This window comes from Coregonus clupeaformis, chromosome 35, assembly GCF_020615455.1.
Source record: "Coregonus clupeaformis isolate EN_2021a chromosome 35, ASM2061545v1, whole genome shotgun sequence".
Classification (NCBI taxonomy): Eukaryota; Metazoa; Chordata; class Actinopteri; order Salmoniformes; family Salmonidae; genus Coregonus; species Coregonus clupeaformis.
This window is the reverse complement of record NC_059226.1, coordinates 10,556,213-10,581,668: the sequence shown is the minus strand read 5'-3', so window position 1 is coordinate 10,581,668 and position 25,456 is coordinate 10,556,213. Positions and strand designations below refer to the sequence as shown.

Below are 25,456 nucleotides of genomic sequence, written 5' to 3'. Positions count from 1 at the left end.
CGGTGTCTATAGAAAGATAAGCCATTGTTGCACATTTATCCCTAACAACACCACACTGGATGGGACAGTCATCAGAGCTCTTACAGAATTAACTGCACTAAGTGAAGGATGAACTGAACTCAGAAGTTAGTACATTGTGGATAGGGTGGTTTGATGAAATATTTGGTAAATGGAAAACCCTAGCAGCCACCATCTTAGGAGCGGTCAGTGTTTGTATGGGTATTCTTGTATTATGTGGTTGTTGTCTTGTTCCCTGTGTCCGAGGATTGGTGAGTCAGGCGTAGGTGAAATGCAGTATCTAAACAATGATGAGAGATGGACTGACTCCGGACTCTGACCAGGGGAAAGAAAAAAATGATCCTCCAGGCTTGGTGGATGACGAGGATTTGGACTCTGAAAGACCGCAATTGGTTGAAATGTTTATTAGTTCTGATGTGATCTCTGAGATTAATCATGCTTGTAAAATACATTTATCCTGAATGTGGGAATATTTAGTCAAAGGGGTGGATTGTTAAAGTAATTTGGATTTTAAGAATAATGACTAAAGGATTTCACCCCAAATACAGTATAAATGTTAGAATTATCATGTAGTGTCAACCCACTAACAGAGGGGGCGGTACTAAACATTCAAGGGTGAAGGGGAAGGCGGAAACTGTTTAGAAAACCCACCTAAAGGTGGGAGGAGTCAAGGTCAGGAGGTATATAATCGCATGTTTGTGTCTTTGGCGCCAGAGCTCCCCATGAATAAACATACAAAAAATCCTTCTTCGTGGTTATGGACCTTGAATCATTGATGATTAAAACCAGAGCCTTACAACCTCTGGTAATGATTCAAGCTTAGGTTGAATTAGAGATAGAAATTCACATGACAAATACCATTCTGACTAACAATCTCTCTCTGTGACATGTTCTGAATAAAGAACACTTTCCCCCTCTCTTTAATCCAGACGCTGCCATAGCCCCTGGGTAAGAAATACAGAGAGAAGAGAGCTGGACTGAAGGAATGAATGAAATCGTCTTAACACCCTCAGGTTTACACATACCAGTCATACAAATGTCAATCAGATGCAAAATATAGAGGTAAAATACATGCACAGAATGTGAAAGTGCTATTCTCAGAGGTGTGTGTGTCGGGGGGAGAGAGGCTTGATCAATAGCTCACCTGCAATGAATATGTGAGTGTTCTTATTGACTGGACAAGCAGATGTGTATTCAAAACCTGGCAACAACAGAGGTATGAGTCCGATCGATATTTTTTGTCTCCAAAATCCCTCTAATGCCTCCTGGTTCAAAGCACCGTTTTAACAGGCAAAACGGGGATTGAGAGAAACTTAGGTCTGACAATATGCTGTGATTGAGTCAGACTGTGTACAAATTAATGTGTCAAATGTATGAGGTGGAGAGGCTATGTCTCTGTGCTCCTGTGGTGGGCAGAGCCTGCCTGGTTGGTCTGTACAGTGAAGGTCATCTGGCCAAACCAGCCTTCAGACCTACATAAACAGCTGCACAGCTACTTCGACCTACTACTGCTACCTCTACTGTCTGAATCAGAGACTAAAATCACCTTGGCTCACTGCAACAGCTATCCTCCTCTCCCTGTCTATGACCGATGATCATTTACTCTGACTGTGCTTTCTCTCACCTCCTCAAATCTCTTCTGGCCATCCCTCCTTCACTCCCTCCTTCTCTGACCTGTACTCATTATCTATGTATCCTTCTCCAGCCTTACTCTTTCACGCTCCCTTCCTCCTTCTCTTCTCCTCCCGCCCTCCCTCCCTCCCTGACTGATAGGTGTTGGTCAGCGGTGTGGTAATGAGTTGTGACTCCAGGAAATGAGGGTTGACCTGCAGTGTGTGATCCTGTAATCAGGTTGGGTAAATGCTGGGGCCTAACCCTGTCACCCTCCTTGCCTCTGCACTCCTTGCCTCTGCACTCCCTGCCCCGGCCTGTCTGTCTGTCTGTCCACCAGTGAGGCTGATCGATTAGTCAGGTTGGAGAGGGGAGGGGAGATGAGATGACAACACAGACACCCACTGCCATCCATCCTGTCAAGACTCCATGGCAGAGCCAACCTAAATCTCCTCAATCCCTCAGCTTGAGAGAACAGGGATTGGATGGTGAGGAGGGGAATGAGGGAGAGGGAGGAGAGGAAGATGGAGCTGAGAGAGACAGGAGAGTAGTGGGGAAACAAAAGTGTAAGAATAAAACAGAAAAAAAATAATAGAAAGCAGAAAAGGCAAAGAGAGAGGAAGAATGGGAGATGGAGGAGGGGGCAGGATGAAAGATGGGTGGATGTACTACAGGCTGATGAAAAAGAGACAGGGAAGGGGAGCAGCAGCCCAAACAAACGGCAAGACAAGGAGAGGATTTAAAAAACGACACGAGAAAGGATTGAAGACAAATTAAGCAGAGGGCGGAAAGGGACAGGGAGAGATGGGGATAGACATAAAAAGAAACGTCAGCCATGATACGGGGAAAATGAAGGAGAGAAAAAAAGAGAGGAAGAAAAGACTGTTCCTCACAGGTTCACTGCTGCTGAAACCCCCCAAGACTTGAAAAATAGGAATATTTAGAGAGTGGCAGCTCGCCAGGGGGTCACATCAAGCGCTTGACTATGTTTAGAAAGAGCCACTAAGAGTGAAAAACTGTCATAATTATGAACCCAACTGGGCCAGTCAACCCTGTGCTGCTACTACTACTACTACTACTACTACTGCACACACAGTGAAGGCTCTGGGTTACTCACACACACAGTGAAGGCTCTGGGTTACTCACACACACACACAGTGAAGGCTCTGGGTTACTCACACACACAGTGAAGGCTCTGGGTTACTCACACACACAGTGAAGGCTCTGGGTTACTCACACACACAGTGAAGGCTCTGGGTTACTCACACACACGGCCATAAAGGAGTAATATGCCTAGAGTAATTCAAAGAGGTCGTCTACGATAGACTAGCTTCCTGTCCAGGTGAGCGGCCACTCCGGCGGCTACTTAATACTATGGCTGGGAATTGCCAGGGACCTCACGATACGATATTAATCACAATAATTAGGTGCTTAGGTGCTGTTACGATATGTATTGCGATTCTCACGATTCTATATGTATTGCGATTCGATAATGTGATTTTATTGCCATTCGATGTTCCAAGCATATTGCTCACCATTTGTCTGCTGCAGAGGGACAACAAAGAGCCATGATAAAATGAGTTTTGATCAACCTATTTAAAAAGAAGTTGGAAAACAATATATGAAGGAAAAATACTGGAGTTTTGGTGCAGGTACAGCCAACTAGCGCAAAAATAACATTGCGATATTGTCAAAACAATACAGACTCCCGAGTGGCGCAGCGGTCTAAGGCACTGCATCGCAGTGCTGAGACGCCACTACAGCCACTACAGTTCGATCCCAGTCTGTGTCACAGCCGGTCGTGACCGGGAGCCCCATGGGGTGGCGCACAAATGGCCCTGCGTCGTCCGGGCTAGGGGAGGGTTTGGCCGGGGGATTTCCTTAGCTCATCGTGCTCTAGCGACTCCTTGTGGCGGGCTGGGCGCCTGCAAGCTGACTTCGGTTGTCAGTTGGACGGTGTTTCCTCCGACACATTGGTGCGGCTGGCTTCCGGGTTAAGTGAGCAGTAAGTTAAGAAGCAGCACGGATTGGCAGGTCATGTTTCGGAGGACGCATAACTGTCAACCTTCACCTCTCCTGAGTCCGTTGGGGAGTTGCTGCGATGAGACAAGATCGTAACTACCAATTGGATATCACAAAATTGGGGAGAAAAAGGATGTAAAAATATTGAAATAAAAAATAATACAATATATCGTCAAAAATAATATCCCAATATGCAACTGTATTGATTTTCGTGATAGAAAGTGGCTTAAGCAGCGGATACCCCCATCACTACTTACACACTGAGGGCAGCTTAGCGGAAATGGAGGAAAACTAAACTTCCAGAGGACCTATCATCCTTCCACTCTACCTTCTCTTCCTCTGTTTAAGCCACTTTCGATCACGCTAAATTTCAGGCTTCTGCCTCCAACCCTGGGAAACTATTTTTCTTCCCTCCTTACTCCTCTACCTCCCTCCCTCTGCGGACGACTTTGTCAACCACTTTGAAAAAAAGGTTGACGACATCCGCTCCTCATTCACTCAGCCTACTTAGTCCACTGGTCCCACTCACACAGAACTACTTGACCTCTTTCTCCCCTCTCTCTCTAGATGAAATCCTGCGACTAGTGATGTCCGGCTGCCAAACAACCTGCCCACTTGACCCATTCCCTCATCCCTTCTCCAGACCATCTCTACAGACCTTCTCCATTCCTCACTTCCCTCATCAACTCATCCCTGACCACTGGCTGCGTCCCCTCTGACTTCAAGATGGCCAGAGTCGCTCCCCTCCTTAAGAAACCAACACTTGATCCCTCTGACGTCAACAACTATAGACCGGTATCCCTTCTTTCTTTCCAAAACACTTGAGCGTGCTATCTCTGATCAACTCACTCGTTATCTCTCTCAGAATGACCTTCTTGATCCTAACCAGTTAGGCTTCAAGTCGGGTCACTCAACCGAGACCGCTCTCCTCTGTGTCACGGAGGCTTTCCACTCTGCCAAATAGGACTCTCTGTGTCTGCACCACGTACTCTCACTACTGGTGTCCCCCAGGGCTCGGTTCTAGGCCCTCTCCTCTTTTCACTAAGTCACTCTGCTCTGTCATATCCTTTCATGGTCTTTCCTATCATTGGTATGCAGATGACACTCAACTACTTTTCTCCTTCCCCCTTCTGACAGCCAGGTGGCGACACGTATCTCTGCGTGCCTGGCAGATAACTCAGCTTGGATGTCGGCCCACCACCTCAAGCTCAACAAAAAGCAGCTGCTCTTCCTCCCAGGGAAGGACTGCCTGCTCCAAGACCTCTCCATCACAGTTGACAACTCCAAGGTGCCCCCCTCCCAGAGTGCAAATAACCTTGGCGTGACCCTGGACCACACTGTCATTCTCTGCAAACATCAAAGCAGTGACTCGCTCCTGCAGGTTTATGCTCTACAGAGTACAACCTTCCCTCACACAGGAAGCGGCGCAGGTCCTAATCCAGGCACGTCTAGACTACTGCAACTCTCTTTTGGCTGGTCTACCCGCTTCTGCCATCCAACTCCTGCAACTTGTCGTGGCACCCTTATGGTGGAATAAGCTTCCCCCTAAAGTTAGGGCAGCAGAGTCCCTGCCCATCTTTCGAAAACATCTGGAAGAAATATGTTGAGGGAAATGTACTTGATACAATTGTGATGTGTTGTTGTCTCACCTAGCTATCTTAAGATGAATGTACTAATTGTACGTCGCTCTGGATAAGAGCTTCTGCTAAATGACTAAAATGGAACATGTAGAATGGAACAGTATGTGCTCACAGACCTAGACACACATTATGGATACACATGGTTCTTATGCACAGCTCTTTTGTGTATGGAAATATGCATCTTGACAGGAACTGTAGTACAAATCTGTTTATTAGTGAAAACTTCAACTTATAAGAGAGTAAATCAATATCACTTTGAAAAATATCAAAAAACTTGTTTTTGCTTTGTCATTATTGGGTATTGTGTGTAAATTAATGAGGAAAAAACATAACTGATTCCATTTTAGAATAAGGCTGTAACTTAACAAAATGTGGGAAAAGTCAAGGGGTCTTTTTTTTTCTTCTTAAAACTTCAATTATCTAAAAACGCGTAAACTTCTGGGTTTGTTTTCATATTCGCATATGTTGTAGCTTAGACCCTACTTTACATCCTGGAGTTTGTGTTGTGCCCGCCATCGGTTGAGACAACATGTTCTTGAATAGGTGTCATGTTTTGGCTTCTAAATGTACTGAAATGGGAATTTCAATTTACAAATGGTACCACAAAGATGGTTGGAGAGGGAATGTTGCCTTGAATGGGAATATCTGTTGTTTTAAATGATACTGTCAATCCTCCATAGGAAACCTATTGAAATCATAGAACTATAGATAATAGTATAGACCAGGGGTGTCAAACGTCCGGCCCGCGGGCCGGATCAGGACCGCAAACGGGTTTAATCCGGCCCGCGAGATGATTTTGAAAATAAATAAATAATAATAATAATAATAATTTTGTAAAGTATAAAAATGCGCTGCAATTTTTCAATAAAATAAACTGCTGTTCCAATTGCGTCCACTGGATGGCGCAATAGCAATTGTGTTAAGCAAGCAAACTGTTTATACCGGGGCAGAGCAAGTAGGTCAAGCACGTGCAGCCAATGAGCTACTTTGTTTTGCCCGCAATATTTATTACGGCTTCTACTTTTAACATTATGTGCTTTGGCACCCTCATTGCCCCAATATGTCTCTGTCAAAAAAGAGAAAAGTGGACGCAGAGTGCAGAGTGTTCCAAGAAAAATGGTCATCCTATTTATTCACGGAATTGAATGGGAAAGCAGTATGTTTGGTGTGTTCAGAGCATGTTGCAGTGCTGAAAGAATGTAACCTTCGTCGCCACTATGTGAGTCTTCATGCCGACAAATATGACAACTTTCAAGGACAGCGGAGATGAGAGAAGGTGAATGAACTGTTGGCGGGTCTGAAGAAACAGCAGTCTGTGTTTACTCACAGCCGAGACATCAGTGACGCTGCAGTGAAAGCTAGCTACCTCATTGCTAATGAAATCGCAGTGGCTTCAAAACCATTTAGTGAGGGTGAATTTGTAAAAACATGCATGATGAAGGCAGCGGAGATTGTGTGCCCTGAAAAGCGGCAGGCTTTTGCAAATATCAGCCTGACAAGAAACACAGTTGCAGACAGGATTTCCGATCTTTCAGTGGATTTGGACAGCCAGTTGAAGCAAAAAGTAAAGTCATTTATTGCGTTTTCGGTTGCAATTGATGAAAGCAAGGACATTACAGATGTTGCACAACTGGCCATTTTCATCCGCGGAGTTGATGACACATTGACCGTCACCGAGGAGTTCGTGGAGTTGGTGCCGATGACAGATACAACGACAGCAGCTGATATTTTTACCGCACTCGTCGGGCGCGCTGGACAGGGTCGGAGTGGACTGGTCCCGCGCTGTCAGCCTGGCTACAGATGGTGCGCCCTCAATGATCGGGAAAAAAGCAGGCGTTGTGACAAAGTTCAGAGAGAAAGTGCAATCTGCAAATGGAGGACGTGATTTTTTTGACTTTTCACTGTATTTTGCACCAGGAGGCTTTGTGTTGCAAGTCATTAAAGATGGATAACGTCATGAAGGTGGTCATCCAAACTGTTAATTTCATCCGATCCAGAAGCCTGAATCACCGTCAGTTTGACAGCCTTCTCAGAGAGAAAGACCACATCTATGGCCTGCCATACCACACTGAGGTAAGATGGTTAAGCCGAGGTGCTGTGCTGAGGCGTTTCTTTGATTTACGAGAAGAAATTGAACAGTTCATGGAAGAAAAGGGCAAACCAGTGTTAGAATTTCATTCCGCAGAATGGATGCAGGACCTTGCATTTATGGTGGATGTTACAGAGCACCTGAATAACTTGAACAAACAGCTGCAAGGGCGCAACAAAGTTGTCACGCAGTATTATGACAGCATATGTTCTTTCAAGTTGAAGCTGTCATTGTGGGAGACGCAACTTGCCGGTGGTGATGCAGCTCACTTCCCCTGTCTGAAAAATGTGTGCGCGACCCAACATGTGGCAGACATGAAGCGGTTCAAAGATAAAATAACGGGACTGTTACGGGAGTTTGAGCAACGCTTTCAGATTTATGTTTATATGTTTTTATGTTGATGTGCTATTGTTTTTAATTGATTTTATTTTATTTGTATATTTAACCTATTCTTGACTCTGTGGTTCTTGCACTTGTTTGGGGAACAGGATTTCATTATTTTTATCTACATTTCTGCCTGAGAAATGACACCCTGATATAGTTCTGTGATCTGTGAAACAGTTCTGTTAATCACTGAGGCATTGTGTGTTTGTGTTCTTTTTCTTTAGAATTGTCAAATAAACTTGACGTGTTTTATGATTAATAGTGATGTTGTGCTTGTACTATTTTGGACACACTGTCCTCAGGCTCCAGCTTTATGTTGTATGTTGATCGTATTAAACAAAGAAAACAATCTGAAGTTGTTGTTTTTAAGTTATATATATACCATGATTTTTCCGGTCCGGCCCACTTGGGAATAGATTTTCGTCCATGTGGCCCCTGAGCTAAAATGAGTTTGACACCCCTGGTATAGACATTACCATTTAAGTTGACATCTGATGGTTGGTGGACCAGCGGCCATCTTTGTGGTAGTAATTAGAAGTTACAATTTCAATTAAATTTACATTTCAATGGTATACCAGCTAAATTGCAGTGGTCTGAAGTGATAGGTCCATTCTATGAATAATTGTTCTATGATTGAAATGACACCAACCAGCCTGTATTCAAGAGCATGTTGTGTCTTAACTGATAACGGCACAACACAAAAAACACATTATGTCAAGTAGGGTCTAAACTACAACATACGCGAATATCCCAAAAATTGGAGTTTGTGTATTTTTTGATAATTGGTCGATTAAATTTTTTATTAACAGTTAAGTTATTAAATAGTTTGACAACCCTGTTTGTAAGGGTAGGGGAGGGAATGGCCGGCAGGGGATGTAGCTCAGTTGGTAGAGCATGGCGTTTGCAACGCCAGGGTTGTGGGTTCGATAAAATAATGTATGCGCTAACTGTAAGTCGCTCTGGATAAGAGCGTCTGCTAAATGACGTAAATGTAAATGTAATGTAAGCATTTGATATTATTTAAACTCAACCATTTATCTTTTCCAGTGATGAAGACACGGAGGTCTCATGGTATGGTATGCAAAATGGATCAACTTTGAGCACCGTTATCTTCTTAATGTTTTGGCAATCAGGTCCAAAAAGTCACTTTCTGGCCACTTCTTCCATGGGAAAACATGTATGGAAAGTTGTGTTTAAATCAAAAGGAATGCTGTCAAAAAGTGATTGAATTCAAATGGATTAAACCAACAGACAATTTTGTGTGTACGACTACTGCGTGTGTGGGAGTCAGATAATGGGTGAGGACTGTGATGAGTGCTAATCCAAGCCTAATCCTTGGCCATGTTTAGACATACACACATTCAGATAAACACAGTCCCCCTGACCCGTTCTCCTTCACATCATTTCATAAACTCCCAACTCGTCCTCCCTTCATCTCCTAACCACTCAAGCACCATCTCTTTCTACATCACTTTTTCTCTCCTTTTTCCACTATCAGACTAGCTCCCTCTATCCCTCTCCTTCAAATCTCCCATTCTAAATCCATTTCTCTCCCTCTTCTCTTTTTTTCTGACCGTCCACAATACCAGCCATTCCAGGAGGGCCATCTATCTTCTTCAACGAGAGCAGAGAGCCAGAGAGTGCCAAGGTTACGGCAGATTACCATATCTCCTTACTGAACACTGCTGCTGCTCACTGGACAACACAGGGAGGGAGGCATAGGAAGGGAGATCGTGGCTTGAGCCCCAAACCAGGAGAGAGCTACACCCACCAAATCTGCAAAAGGTATTTACATCCTAATTCAGAGGTGTACACATTTAAATCCAAACTGAGAACTCCCTACCGGTCCAACCCACACCTGTCTCAGAGCCTAAGGAGAGAGCGGTTAGCTAGGTTTTCTATAGATAGACTAAAGACTAGAGGTGGGTCTTATCTATATGTAATGACAAGGTAGAGGTAATAGCCCAGTGATGGTGGGGATCCATAACCAGCCTACACACGTCGGTTTCCACTTACAGCCTGTCAGATATGGTAGAGTTAGAGGGAGAGTAGAGGACAAGTGGGGGGCAGATAAGATAGAGGTGGAAGAGAGGAGAGCATTATGCGTTAGGTAGAGGCTGGGAGGCTGGGAGGCAGGGGGGCAACGAAGCAAGCATGTTTATTCACTTGTCAAAATGCTACAGGCAAAGACATGTGAGCGTGTGGGAGGTGTGCCTTCCCGAGATTTCAGGGCAGAACAGAGAGGGTTAGGGGTGTGTGTAGCTGAGGAGAGGTATTATGGTGTTAGATATTTATAGGCCAGGATGAGGGGATGAGGCAGAGAAGAGATGTGACCTTGCAGTCGAGAGTTGTATTTTTTTACAAGACGCCTCACAAGACGCCTCACTGCGCTGCATTGCTGCACAATAATCCACACACACACACACACACACACACACACACACACACACACGCCTGTGCCACCACCAAGGCCAGTCCTCTACTCTAGAGAGGCTGGAGGAGAGGGGGGAGTGGAGGGTGTGAGGACTGAGCGACAAGGGCTCAGATCTTATACATCTCTATGCTATCTTCTATAACCCCCTGCATGTCCTAAATCTCTTTAACTGGAATAATAAGAATCACTAATAACATTCTGCAACGTAAGGCCCTGTCCTTGTATCTCCTTCTGAAAGCAGGGTCATCTCAGCTTGGATAAGAACCTAAGCAAAAGGATAGCTTTATACAGTTATCCTATAATGTAATGCAATGCCTCTTCCTCCTCGCTGAGGTTAAGGCTTTGGGAGTGTTGCCAACTTTCAGTACGCTGTCACCTTGCTGTCTGGGGATCAGAGTTGAGGACAGGGCTTATACTTAGAGCTGTCTACATACGTCCCTCCACAGAGCTGGCTTGGGATCAGTAGCTCTGCTCGGGGCCTCTGTGCCACACGTTGGGGAGGAGAGGTATGGCTCAGCGCTAAAGACTGACACTAACTTTAATCACTGATAATTGATTCGGCTGGTGGGGAAGGTGCAACATTAAAAGGGGTAATCCGCAGTTGAGGGATGGGGCTGGAGACTGAGGGATGGGGCTGGAGAAATGTAACCACTATCAAATTCATAGGCAGAGCTATGGATGCAAGGCTATACATTGTTTGTTTACACTTAGTTTACAAACAGTGGAGTAAAACAAGCTTATATTTTGGGTTTTGATAGGCTACGACAGTTGAACTAAGCTCATGAGGCATTTATAAGCTATATTCTTCAAGAATCAATTGGGTACTTATCATTCATTAATACGTTTTTTAAAATGGATTTCGCAACTGCAGATTGCCCCTTTAAAGGATCAAAACAGCAGGCTGGCTGGCTGGGGCCTAATGGGGCTGGCTCAGCCTGTCATTGGGTGTCTAATCACTGAGGAGACACACGCACACATCAGATCACTATCGGCTATTAGCTCAGAACCACTCAGAACCCTCAAAGGGGCTTTGATCAGTCGAGGGGCGAGGAGAGCGAACGGACAGAGGGGGGCGAGGACACGGCCCACACACACTGTCAGAGGAGCGAGGGACAGAGAGACAGACACACAGACAAGATGAGTGTCCTTCCCTGTCATCAGGACCCTGAGGTGTCCAAGGAGATGACAGTGGGGCATATTCAAAGGGCCGTCTGCCTCCATAGCTTCCCCCAAGAAGGTTGGCTCAATTACACTGTAATGGCTTAAGTTAGGCTGCTACCCCCAAAGTTAGGGTGCAACCCCCAAAGTCAGGGTGCAACCCCCAAAGTCAGGGTGCAACCCCATTCCATGGCCTTGAATATTATCCTCACGCTCATCAACTTGAGCAACAACACAAGCTCTTGCTAGTGATCCCAGCAGCAGTTTTAGTGAGTGATGAGACAGGTGAAGTGACAGTGGGTTGTATAAAGCCTATAGCAGTGGGTTGTGTATAGCCTATAGATAGCTGGTGAGTGGATTTATGAAGATGGAGGGGTCCTGTAATAGAGTGTTGATGAATTGACCAGCCCCCACCCTTCCCTGACCATAGGGAGCATGTCTGGGAGAATGAGACTGGAGATCTGTCATACTGTCTGGAGCTGACAGGTTAAATATCATCTGACAAAACTACTGCTCTATCGAACGACAGAACAAAGGAAAGGACACACTAGGAAAAAGACCAACAGGAACAAGCAGAGAGAGGACAAGATCTTCCCTCTTATTAAGAGTTTCTCCCACAAATGCTGACAGGCTCACACTGCCAAATGAAAGGTTTTTGAGCACACACACAATGACACACAGTCACATGCACATGTTTCTTTCTTGTGCCGCAACATCCATACACTTCGCTGTCGTGGCTCAGTGCAGGGATGGCGTGAGATCAAAGATTTGACAGATCGTATGAGCTGCTTTAGTGGTGGGCTGCAGGGGTCTGACATCCACTGCCACGGAGACAAAGGTATGGAGCAAGGGAGGAGAGAGGAAGAGAGTGAGGAAGAATGAGAGAGAGAGAGAGAGAGAGAGAGAATCCAAATGAAAGGCTGCCAAGCAAAAAGAAAAAGGGAAAGAAAGAGGTAGAGAATCTCTAAAATGGAAAGCAGAACAAAGCTGACATAATGAAAGAAGAGGAGGGGAAAGTGAGAGGTATGTTGGCAACATGTGAGAGGAGAGATGTAAGCACAGCATACATCAAATACATTGAGCTTTCATTTCTAAAATGGGCAGCGCTGTATTTCTCACATGTCCTTCAGAAGGTAAAACTGCTCCAAACATCACAGCACTGAGCGCGATCTGTTCTCTGAAAGAAAATATCCTTGGAGGAGGAAAATAAGAAAGACGGAGAGAAGGAGAAGGAGAAAGAAGGAACGGTGAAAGCGTGGAGGTTCCCTGGAGAGAGACTTCCCAGGGTGTCATTTTGTCTAGAGACCAAGGCAGGAGAAGAGAGGGGGATAGACTGAGGCCCATTCAGCGGTACCCCCTATGTCCTCTGCTACCTGGCTGCTCTGCCCCAGCACAGACACCCTCAGCAGGGACAGGAGAGGGGGGCATGGGGTCATCACTCAACCTGCCATCACACAAACACACACAATACGTACGCTACACAACACAAATAAATCCCTGCCAAATGTCCTGAAAAACACGCAACAAGAACTTAAAAACTCAATGTAGAAAACAAATATGAAGTGAAAGTATCAAATCCTTCCATCTCAATACGCACACCAGTCCAGGGCTCGACATTAACGCTTGTCCTCTTGTCCGGGACAAGTTTTAAAAAACAATTAGGACAAGTTGTCGGAATGGACAAGAAAAAAAAATATCCACATAAAATCACAATATAAAAACAATTACTCTGATCAGAATTAGATCAGAGGACAACATTGGAATAATATTTTAAAGTTTTATTTAGGGATGTGCCAAATTGACAATTTCTTAACATTTAAACTGCCGGTTTTCCGTTTAAAATGATACGAAAAAATAATAAAATTCCACATTAATTTATAATGCAGAATAATGGTCCTATTACATATGTATGACCATTAGTGGCGGGCAAGGAAGTTATATCTACCGCGACCCTTTACAGACATAAAACACAGTACAGTAACATGTTGTCTGTACCTTTTCAGACACTAGAATTCTGCTCCAGCATATAATGTTCTATTGTTGCCCTGACAACAACAAACATTGCTGATTGATGTGTGGCTGTGTTGTTTATGCAGTTTTTTATGGTAGGGTAGCTAGAAGTGCTTTCTTTCTACTAACTGTCTTGGTAAGTTGCTATATTTAACAAACTTTAAAGTACCCTGTAGGGAATTCTTTTATAAAGACAAAAAAAGTATTTGGTTGTAATTGTAATTTTGCAATATTTTATAGGCTACCAAGGGTGGCCAAACATCCTCCAGGAGAGCCTTAAAGGGGCAGTGTTATATTTTGAGACAGGCTTGAATATGCAAAGAAGCCAATAGGAAGAGTGTAGCCTAGATTTTTGTCTGATTGTTTATGGTAACAAAGATTTTATTTTGTAAAGTGGTTCTTCGCATCATACAATGTAAAAATGGTGTTAGTGACATGACAAGCAAAAAAAGTACATGTCTAGCCCTGCCACTCCATATTCCCTCGACAAGATCTCCACAACGATGTCAGCTCTGCCTCATGAATACTCATCCACCTCATTAACACACAAGTGGGGAAACAACATATTGCATGAGCCTGACATTATTTGGAGAGACGGAGAGATGGGATGGAGGGAGAGAGATAAGGATGAAAATACTGATGGGACAGACGCTAGAGAGAGGAGGGGAAGAGAGAGTCTGCTAGTAGAGACAGACAACACTAACTCTTTACTGAACCTCAAGTACCAGAAAGTTGTCCTACATTATTCCAAGAGCAAGCAGCCCCCTGTCCCCCAATTCCAAACCCAGAGAAGGCTTTCTGAAAGCAGGAGCAGAGCCAAGGACAGCAGGCTGGGAATTACATGCCATTTTACCTTAAAAATCCTCCAGCAACGAAGGCTACAACCAGCTGCAATTTCACTGATCATGTCTGGCTGAACACACACTGAACGGCTAAGTGCAGCATGGAGGAATCCACAGAGCAATCTGCTGTCATTCTACTGCCATTCAGCCAGAGAAAAGAGTCTGCAACCTGGGGTTCTTTTTCCAACCTGCCCCCACAAATATACACACTCAATCACACAAGTGTGCAAAGAAAGTATGTTTCCTGCACATAGGCTATGCAAGCCCACTCCCACAACAGAGACATACTCAAATCCACTTAGCCACAAACACAGATTCACACACTGACAACCCTACACAGAAACAAACACAAACAGGATTATTTTCTCTTTATGCTGTAATGCCATTGACTCTCTGAAGAAGGACAGCCATGGGGGAAATCTCCGTTTTCTAGTGATGTCCTCTGAGAGACAGCACATTATATTTCCCAGCTAGCTTCTTTGATGACTGGAAAAAGTGGGCCGCTTTGGGGAAGCGATAAGACAGAGTCAGTCGGCACCCAAAAACTTAGTCCGGCCTTGTCCCCAGCTCTTTAAGGGACACAGAGCAAGGGCCTCGGACAAAAACACCCAACAATAATTTGAACACGGCCCAGGAATCGATACTGCTGCTCGAGTAACGGTCCTCAGCCAGAGCCATTTCATATTATACCCTCCATACCTGTTTCTCTGACCCAAAAAAAAAAAACTCAATTTCAGAAATGTATGAACTATCGATTTCACTACCGCAATCCTCTTCCACCACCTGTCTCTCTCCACCTCTCTCTCGCTCTCTCCACCCTCTCTCTCTATACCTCCACCTCACCTACTATATAACTCATTTTCTCATTCCATCTAGATTTGTTCATTATGTTTTCTTTTTTTAAATCTCCATCTTTCCACATAACACTCCTCCTGCATTAAACCCATTGCTCTCACTCCCAATTTACTCGACAATAGTTTAGTATCTCACTCTGTAAAGTCTCATTCTTTTATCTTTCTCTCTCTGTCTGGCTGGGCCTCTCTTTGTATAATTTCACCTTTGACCCCGAATTTGCACGGCGCTTAAACCCCGTCTCTCACCCAATCCTCAGACATACTACCCCTAGATGGGTGATTCATTCCCCAAATACCAAACAACCATATGGAAATTATCTTAGAATTCAACTGGTCTCGAATCACAACAGCAAGATGGTCTACTGCTGCTTTCCAAGCTCAAATGGCAGTAAATACCAGCAGGATTAGATCTGACTTTGGGGCCACGGCCGCTTCTAAATCACTGCATTGTCATTGATATTCAGATTGCTTCCCGGGGTCAGCGGCAAGGCTACCCGGCCAGGGAGAAGTAGGCCTCCAGCCCCCAGACCAGGCAGACCTCCAGCCCACACTCTCCACACCCAGCCAGCCAGACACACACTCACTAAACTAAACCGCAACCAGCACAGCACAGCAGCACATTTAAATAAATCTAAATGGCTGATGGAGTGAGCTGGGCCCGGTTTCTCGATAGCGATGGAATTTAGGCTTACTAGTGTTTTAACAATGCATCTTTCCTACAACGGCCGAAGATGTAACAAGCGTTTCCCAAAACACCACGCAGAGAGAACGGTCGCTAAGTGCGTCGTTGGAGCATGTGTCGATACTGATAGGATCAATAGAAAGGGAGTGCTGCTCTCGGATCAACTTTAACATTGGAATCTTGCCTTAACATTAGAATGAATTCCCAATACTGACAACAGATTTGTTCCTAGAGAGAAGTTACCACCTGAGGTTGCAAATATTGAGGCGCTAAATGACCGATTTGGCACATCATTGCGCACGTTAGTCTACACATCATGAAATATATTGAGACAAATTAGAGTAGCCTACAAGTAGCAAAATAGAACTCAATTGATTGAACATTAAATGTATTTCAATATGATTGAAATAAGCCTATAGCTTACTGTTTATATTTGAATGCAGTCATCTCGGTTTTCATTTGAATAATATTTTTATACGTAGCTTGTAATCAATTGCATAGACATTGACAACTTTGTATTTGTAATCAACTTTGTTCTGAAGTTATCGGCGGTCACAGAGAGACAGATAAACCATTTGATTCTATGTTTAGTGGAGATCTTCTGTGTATAAAGTGACGTGGGTGGGCATCTAACGACGCACTTAGCAGTTCTACGAGTGGTCCGAGGCAGGCGATAAATTACGAGCATTTTCAAGTGCAACGTTAATAACGATGGTTTGTGGAAAAAGCTTGGATTTAACGATGCTCCTACGAAGGATCTAACGATGAACTTAGCCTTATGATGCTTTTGGGAAACCGGGCCCTGGTTTGTGTTTCACTTTAAAATGGATGCCATAATGTAATGGAAGAGCAGCAGGCTGGGTGTTAGTCTGGCATCTCTTTAAGGTGACTGAAAACATCCACTTCGTCTGTGTCACTCCTGCTCCCATCCTGTTATTGGAATGCAGGAACGAGCAGTGGAAAACCATTAGATACCGCTACTGTCTGCATCAGTCACACGCTGACACACACACAAAATACATTTCATCCCGCACATCCGAAACAGCCAATAGAACAGGCAGGCGTTTGCGACCCCAATCCATATTTCAATTTTCATCCTCTCAGCAAACTAATTCAATACTTGTTGCATTCCCACACAAGCGATCAGCAATGTGAGAAATGGGCTTCTTCTAAAGCTGCACCTGTAATGTCACACTGACTCACACACACATTTACTGGAGCTGCACACACACACAAATATCTATTACCACCCTTATCCACATATATACTTAACACAGGTGGAGAGACACAGTTACACAACTAAACTGCCTGGTCGCACACTCCGGTGCTCTTCTCCTCACAGCTCTGTGGCCATTTGGGAGCTGAGGCAGGCGGGTATTAGCGACAAATTTAGGGGCTTAAACAGCAACAGCTTTACGATGCCTGAGCGGCCTCTACCACTATATTGCTGTCAGATTCCATTAGCTTGCCCTCCGCCATGCACTTCGATTGGCTGTTATTCCTAGCAGTTAGAGAAGCACCTGGCGTAAATAAACCAAAGGGCTCTGTCCTATGGAGGGTGAGGAGGGCCGGGCTGGGGGATGGTGTGTAGAGTGCATCTCTGCTAAACCGAGAGCAGTCCAATTTAACATTACATAACATAGAATGGATGGAGTTGGCTGGGAAGTGATGGCTGGTTATGAGTTTGTGTGCAGTGAAACGTCTGTAGGTAGGCACTGCAGTACCGGTAACTGTTGAAGTGTTCCATCGCCAGTCATGGTCATGAAGGTGTTGTGCTACAGAAAATGCCTAGCCTGTCTTGTACCATTTTGGCCTAATCACTGACCTCAGCCTGACTTTAACTATGGAACAATGGAACTCTGTGCCTGCTCTGAGGATCCTCTCCTGTCAACGCAGTCTGGAAGCATGTACAAAAGCAGCCTTCAAACAGAGAAGCACATTCCTGTTGACAACCACAGGGTTTTCCTTACCGTGATGAGATGGCTGTCTCTCAGCACAACCACACTGACTGATGAGGCCAGCATGTCAAATCAAGGTAAGTACTCCAGTCAGACAAGTACTCCACTCACACCAAAATGACTTTTCCAGTTAAACAGCTGCCAAGAGGAAGTCTCTGCACTCAAGCCACAACTAAACACCTGTCTTCAGGCTTTCACAGGCCCCCTTTTCTCATCAATAGAGCCAAAACTCTCACTTACACTGAAATAGTGTAGGCCTATCAGTTTTGTGGTGTCTGTGGGAGCAGGTGTGTGACAGGTGAGTGAGTACTTCTAGTGCTGCTCCTTGAAGGCAGCTTTTGGGACTGTAGTGGGTGTCCCAGTAGTTGTTATCTATGATGTCTCACAGCATTCCTCACTAAACCACTCAGATGCTCAACTAAACTCCTCCAACATGGCTCCCTCAGTTTCAACCTGCATGTGTTTAAAATCTGGAAAAATGCTGAAGGACCACAAAAGAATGATTGAAAATTCCCACATCACTTCATGTACTAAAACTAATCTTCCGTCAATTTTATTTGCTGAAATACCAGCTGTGCCCCAAAACACCCACTTAAAAGACATCTGCCACCGTAATTTTCTCAGTCTGTGCGTGGTAACCCTATCGAAAATGTCACTGCTTGCTCATCTTGAGGCAGGACCTTATTCTGCAATGCAGCAACCCCCTCAGCCTGGCTCTTCACATTCTCTATGGAGCTCAGTTTCTGGCGAAGGACAGTGCTCAGTTTCTGGCAAAGGACACTGCGCTGCACAGCTCATGCAAACAAATACGGGAGACAAGTGATGGTTACTATTTGGCAGGATACAGGCAGCTGTGGGAGGGTGGCTTCATAACAAATTGTGGGTTCATAATCTGGCAAAACAAATATTTTACTGACGCACAGGGCCCCTGTGAGAATTACTCATGTATTCATTCTACGAATAACCCAACTCTTTTCCCGCACACCAACTGCATCAAATTCATTTTTCCTTCACAAACGGTCAAACTAAAACCAGCTGTCAAACCATTGTCAGACAAACGCGAGGCAGCGTAGATTGGCTAGCTAACTAGCTCAGCTGGCTAACTAGCTGGCTAACTAGCTAGCAAACTAGCTAGCAAACTGGCTAACTAGGAAGCTACACCAAGTAGTTTGCTACATTTTAGCACGATTAGCTAATGTTTGGTTAACGATTTGACAGGGCTTGCTTCCGACGAGCTAGCTACCAGTTTGATGGCTTGTTAACTAGCTATCTAGCGAGCTAACATTAGCTCGCTAGCTAAGTGTAGCTTGCTAGCTTGAACATCAACAGTCGAGACAGTAAAATAGATACAAGTTAGCTAAGTGCCTTCCGTATTCCTGTCAGATACCAAACTCACACGTTCACTGGTGTTTGGTCTCAGAATTTAAGCGAGTACAAGCAAAGTTAGTATTTGTTCAAAGAAAGGTTTTCTTTTGTTTTAAAACTCACCTTTCTTCAGTCTGTTCCAGGACAGGATAGGATTTTTTGTCAGCACTGGCACTCTACATCCGGGTTATGCTTGTGACGAAAACATGCACGCCCATACCAAAACATTTCCATGCTGTGTTATTCATAAATGTAAACGTAAATGTATTATTAAAACATTTATTAATGTGAATGTATGAGTAGAAAACCTATGTTTATTCTTTTTGAGAATTAAATTGAACAATATATAAACACAATGTATGTATCTCATAACAAAAAAGCAATCAAAACAAGGTGTTTATATACTGTATTATATGTATTACCCTGACTGTCGTTTGTAATGTTGTATACACTGTTGTAAACTCTTTGTTGTTCTATATGATACATTTTGAATTGCTTTACAATAAAAATAATATATATACAATACCAGTCAAAAGTTTGGACACACCTACTCATTCAAGGGTTTTTCTTTATTTGTTCTATTTTATGCATCGTAGAATAATGGTGAAGACATCAAAACTATGAAATAACACATATGAAATCATGTAGTAACCAAAAGTGTTAAACAAATCAAAATATATTTGAGATTTTTCAAATTGCCACCCTTTGCTTTGATGACAGCTTTTCACACTCTTGGCATTCTCTCAACCAGCTTCATGAGGTAGTCACCTGGAATGCCTTTCAATTAACAGGTGTGCCTTCTTAAAAGTTAATTTGTGGAATTTCTTTCCTTAATGCGTTTGAGCCAATCAGTTGTCTTGTGACGAGGTAGGGGGGTTATACAGAAGATAGCCCTATTTGGTAAATACCAAGTCCATATTATGGCAAGAACAGCTCAAATAAGCAAAGAGAAACGACAGTCCATCATTACTTTAAGACATGAAGGTCAGTCAATATGGAACATTTCAAGAACTTTCAAAGTTTCTTCAAGTGCAGTCGCAAAAAACATCAAGCGCTATGATGAAACTGGCTCTCATGAGGACCGCCACAGGAAAGGAAGACCCAGTTACCTCTGCTGCAGAGGATAAGTTCATTAGAGTTAATTGCACCTCAGATTGCAGCCCAAATAAATGCTTCACAGAGTTCAAGTAACAGACACATCTCAACATCAACTGTTCAGAGGAGACTGCGTGAATTAGGCCTTCATGGTCGAATTGCTGCAAAGAAACCATTACTAAAGGACACCAATAATAAGAAGAGACTTGCTTGGGCCAAGAAACACGAGCAATGGACATTAGACCAGTGGAAATCTGTCCTTTGGTCTGATGAGTCCAAATTTGAGATTTTTGTTTCCAACCGCCGTGTCTTTGTGAGACGCAGAGTAGGTGAACGGATGATCTCTGCATGTGTGTTTCCCACCGTGAAGCATGGAGATGGAGGTGTGATGGTGTGGGGGTGCTTTGCTGGTGACACTGTCTGTGATTCATTTAGAATTCAAGGCACACTTAACCAGCATGGCTACCACAGCATTGACACGCCATCCCATCTGGTTTGCGCTTAGTGGGACTATCATTTGTTTATCAACAGGACAATGACCCAAAACACACCTCCAGGCTGTGTAAGGGCTATTTGACCAAGGAGAGTGATGGAGTGCTGCATCAGATGACCTGGCCTCCACATTCACCCGACCTCAACACAATTGAGATGGTTGGACCGCAGAGTGAAGGAAAAGCAGCCAACAAGTGCTCAGCATATGTGGGAACTCCTTCAAGACTGTTGGAAAAGCATTCCTCATGAAGCTGGTTGAGAGAATGCCAAGAGTGTGCAAAGCTGTCATCAAGACAAAGGGTGGCTACTTTGAAGAATCTCAAATACACAATATATTTTGATTTGGTTACTACGTGATTCCATATGTGTTATTTCATAGTTTTGATGTCTTCACTATTATTCTACAATGTAGAAAATAGTAAAAAATAAAGAAAAACCCTTGAATGAATAGGTGTCCAAACCTTTGACTGGTACTGTGTCTATATATATATACTGTATATATATATATATATATATATATATATATATATATATATAATAATTGCCATGCTGTAATAGAAGGACAGTCAGTATGTGAAAAAGCATGATGATACAGTCTTCTTCTTCATCTTCAGCCCTGGCTCTGGGGACTATTAAATGTTGAGCCAGGGTGTGGATTTTCTATTGTTTAGTTTTCTATGTTTGTGTTCTAGATCGTTTAGATCTATGTTGGCCATGGTGGTTCCCAATCAGAGGCAGCTGTAGCTTGTTGTCTCTGATTGGGAACCATACTTAGGCAGCCTGCGGGCATGTTACTTTGTGGGATCTTGTTCCGGAAGGTTTGTGTTCAACCCAGGACTTCACATATCGTTTGTTTTGTTGTTTTTGTTCGTGTGTGTACCTAAATAAAATAATGTACGCATATCACGCTGCGCCTTGGTCCGCTTCATCTAACGACGATCGCGACAGAAGATCCCACCTCGACTGGATCAAGCAGCGTGACGAGGAGAGAGGATGGACCTGGGAGGAGATGAGTGAGAGTCTGGCAAGAGGGATGGAGGCCATGAGCACGGGGGAGAGACAAGCCCAAAAAATGTTTGGGGGGGCTCACGCCGTGGACGACGAGGCAGCGGGAGGCCGCGATAGAGCGGTTCAGCAGGTTGGCAGAGGAGGCCGCCAGGTTACGGAGGCCACTGGTCACGAGGGAGAAGGATAGTGTAGAGGCACGGCGAGAGGAACTGAGTAGGCAGCAGAGGGAGCGGAGGTTTATGAGGAAACCCAGTCCCGCTCCTCGCACCAAGCCAATGGTGCGCGTCGTCAGTCCGGTCCGGCCCGTTCCTGCTCCCCGCACCAAGCCAGTGGTGCGCGTCGTCAGCCCGGTCCGGCCCGTTCCTGATTCCCACACAAGGCCAGTGGTGTGTGTTCCCAGTACGGTCAGGCCCGTTCCTGCTCCCCGCACTAAGCCTGTGGTGCGCGTCGCCAGCCCGGTCCGGCCTGTTCCTAATCCCCGCACCAGGCCAGTGGTGCGCGTCGTCAGCCCGGTCCGGCCTGTTCCTGCTCCCCGCACCAAGCCAATGGTGCGCGTCATCAGCCCGGTCCGGCCCGTTCCTGCTCCCCGCACCAAGCCAGTGGTGCGCGTCGTCAGCCCGGTCCGGCCCGTTCCTGATTCCCGCACAAGGCCAGTGGTGTGTGTTCCCAGTACGGTCAGGCCCGTTCCTGCTCCCCGCACTAAGCCTGTGGTGCGCGTCGCCAGCCCGGTCCGGCCTGTTCCTAATCCCCGCACCAGGCCAGTGGTGCGCGTCGTCAGCCCAGTCCGGCCTGTTCCTTCTCCCCGCACCAAGCCAATGGTGCGCGTCGTCAGCCCGGTCCGGTCCGTTCCTGCTCCCCGCACCAAGCCAGTGGTGCGCGTCGTCAGCCCGGTCCGGCCCGTTCCTGATCCCCGCACCAAGCGAGTGGTGCGCGTCGTCAGCCCGGTCCGGCCCGTTCCTGCTCCCCGCACCAAGCCAATGGTGCGCGTCGCCAGCCCGGTCCGGCCCGTTCCTGCTCCCCGCACCAAGCCAGTGGTGTGCGTCGTCAGTCCGGCACGGTCCGTGCCTGTTCCACCGGTGCCTGGTCCGGCACCGGTCAGCTGCTCCACGCCGGAGCCAGAGCAATCCGCTCCACCGGTGTTCAGTCCAGCTCCAGCCAGCGGGGCCGGTCCAGACCAGGGGCGCTACGGGGGGGTAGAGATAGAGGGGTGGTCACGCCCGGAGCCGGATCCGCCGCCGAGGCGGAATGCCCACCCGGCCCCTACCCTCTTGTGTTTGGTTGGCGCGGTCGCAGTCCGCGCCTTTGGGGGGGGGTACTGTCATGCCCTGGCTCTGGGGACCATTAAATGTTGAGCCAGGGTGTGGATTTTCTATTGTTTAGTTTTCTACGTTTGTGTTCTAGATCGTTTAGATCTATGTTGGCCAGGGTGGTTCCCAATCAGAGGCAGCTGTAGCTTGTTGTCTCTGATTGGGAACCATACTTAGGCAGCCTGCGGGCATGTTACTTTGTGGGATCTTGTTCCGGAAGGTTTGTGTTCAACCCAGGACTTCACGTATCGTTTGTTTTGTTGTTTTTGTTTGTGTGTGTACCTAAATAAAAGAATGTACGCATATCACGCTGCGCCTTGATCCGCTTCATCTAACGACGATCGTGACATCCAAGCAGTTGTCTACCGGGATATATGGTTCTTAAGCAGTTGTCTACCAGGATATATGGTTCTGAAGAAGTTGTCTACCTGGATATATGGTTCTGAAGCAGTTGTCTACCAGGATATATGGTTCTGAAGCAGTTGTCTACCGGGATATATGGTTCTGAAGCATTTGTCTACCAGGATATATGGTTCTGAAGCAGTTGTCTACCGGGATATATGGTTCTGAAGCAGTTGTCTACCGGGATATATGGTTCTGAAGCAGTTGTCTACCAGGACATATGGTTCTGAAGCAGTTGTCTACCAGGATATATGGCTCTGAAGGCAGAAGACGTTCATAGAAATACAGTAAAGAAATGTAAAATATTTGTCAAGAAGAAGAAAAAGTATGGAGACGTCATATCACAAACGGAAGATCCTTTTTAAATGTTAATTGAACTCTTACTAAAACTTCAAAGTGCATTGGCACCAGCATTTGGGCGTTGGCTTGAACATCAATGATGTTCCCAAAACAGTGGATGTGTTTGCTCTTTCCCACTCTCATAGCAAGGGGAACAGCAATACCATTACATATTTTATTGGTGATTTTCACTACCAATCGTAACACACATGATCATGAGTTATTTTTACATTTTAGTCATTTAGCAGACGCTCTTATCCAGAGTGCATCCATTTTTTATTTTTTATTTTTTTCATGCAAAATCCTTGTTATTTCAAGCCATTAGAATGCAGTCACCACATAGTAGTGTATTACCCTGTGACAGTGTCTGCTCAGTCTGCAGGGTTGGCACCATGTTCTCCAGTAGCTCCACTCTGAAGGAGTTTAATGCAATTATAAATAAATAAGAATGTGGTGGGGAAGAAGACGGGGCCCTTTGGGGACAAGCTGAGAGAAAATAGAGGAAGTTTAATTAAAGCTGCAAAACCATACTCCTACTCACAGACACACACAAGCACACACACACACACACACACAGTGAAACACACAAACAAACACATGCTGGCGAAAATTATTTGTGTGTGCGTGCGCGCGTGCCTGTGTGTTCATGGATGGACTTTCATTATGTGTAGCATCTAGAGAATATCGTCTCATGTGGCCACACTTATCACTTCATTGGTTTTGATAATGTAATCATTATCATTAGACAGAAAGGAATTAGATTACCTGAATGGGGAAGAAAGTGAAGACAAGATGGCCGGGAGGCAAGTCAATTGGTGGTACAGTCAGTGTGCCTTAGTTGTGCACTCCTATCCCCACACCATAAAAAGGCAGCACATTGTATTTTTTCTTTGTGCATGTTTTTTGTTCATGTTTTTTTCTGGTGAATGATTGAACTGCCAGTCTCCCTGTAATTACCTGAGTGGTGTCAGGCGAGCAAATGCACAGCCAGTAAAAGGTTGATGAGGGAGTATTGAATTTGCACTTCAATTAGAGTGCTTATAGAGTGTGGATTACACGTAGGACTCCAGGGCCACCGCTCTCACTCAATTACTACACCAACCACACCATGGGAGGAGGGACAGCAGGGAGGGGGAACGGGAGGGTTAGGGTGAGGAGAGAGAAGGTACAGGAGGAAATGACGAAGGTTGGATATGACAGGATGAGGCACTGAGGTGCAGTTAAGGGCATTTAGTGGACTGGACTGAGGACATGGGAGGAGAGTGAGAAGGGGATAAAGAATGGGTGGGGTAGGCAAAAGGAAGACCCTAAGAAATGAAGAGAATGATGAAACATTGAGCAGAGAGGAAGGTATAATACATTCCCAGTGCACTTCTCTGGGTTTTATTAAAAGCAAATGGATACCAACCACTTAGTCCAACAGTGATGACTTTCTGCCTGTTTAAGTGTTTATCTTCCCATTTTACATTTCTATGCTGTTTATTTACATAATTATCCTTCAAGTTGAAGAGGCTATACTGAGGAGTCAGTAAAAAAGGAGCGTAAACAACAACATCAACCACAACAATGCGCTGGAGTCCCTGGGTAAATTCACAAATGGATAATTGAGCCAAAGAGTGAATATCTCCAGCCATTTAGAGTGGATTTGTCTGTTAGGCAGCGATAAACGACAGCCTTTCTTCTGCTTAGCTCCTCCGTTCTGAAAAGGAAATTGTTGAAGGACGTGTTTGTAGAGTAAACAAGGCA

The 25,456-nt window shown here is 45.1% G+C and overlaps 1 protein-coding gene across 1 annotated transcript in view; it reads right to left on the bottom strand.

The window, feature by feature from the left end:
• Window positions 1-19,267, bottom strand: part of LOC121568890 (speckle-type POZ protein) — an 80,185-nt gene extending 60,918 nt beyond the window's left edge. The window contains exon 1 of the mRNA XM_045210813.1: window positions 19,191-19,267. The gene's annotated coding sequence lies outside the window, so the exon portion shown is untranslated. The remainder of the gene's footprint in view (window positions 1-19,190) is intronic.
• Between the last annotated feature and the right edge of the window lie 6,189 nt (window positions 19,268-25,456).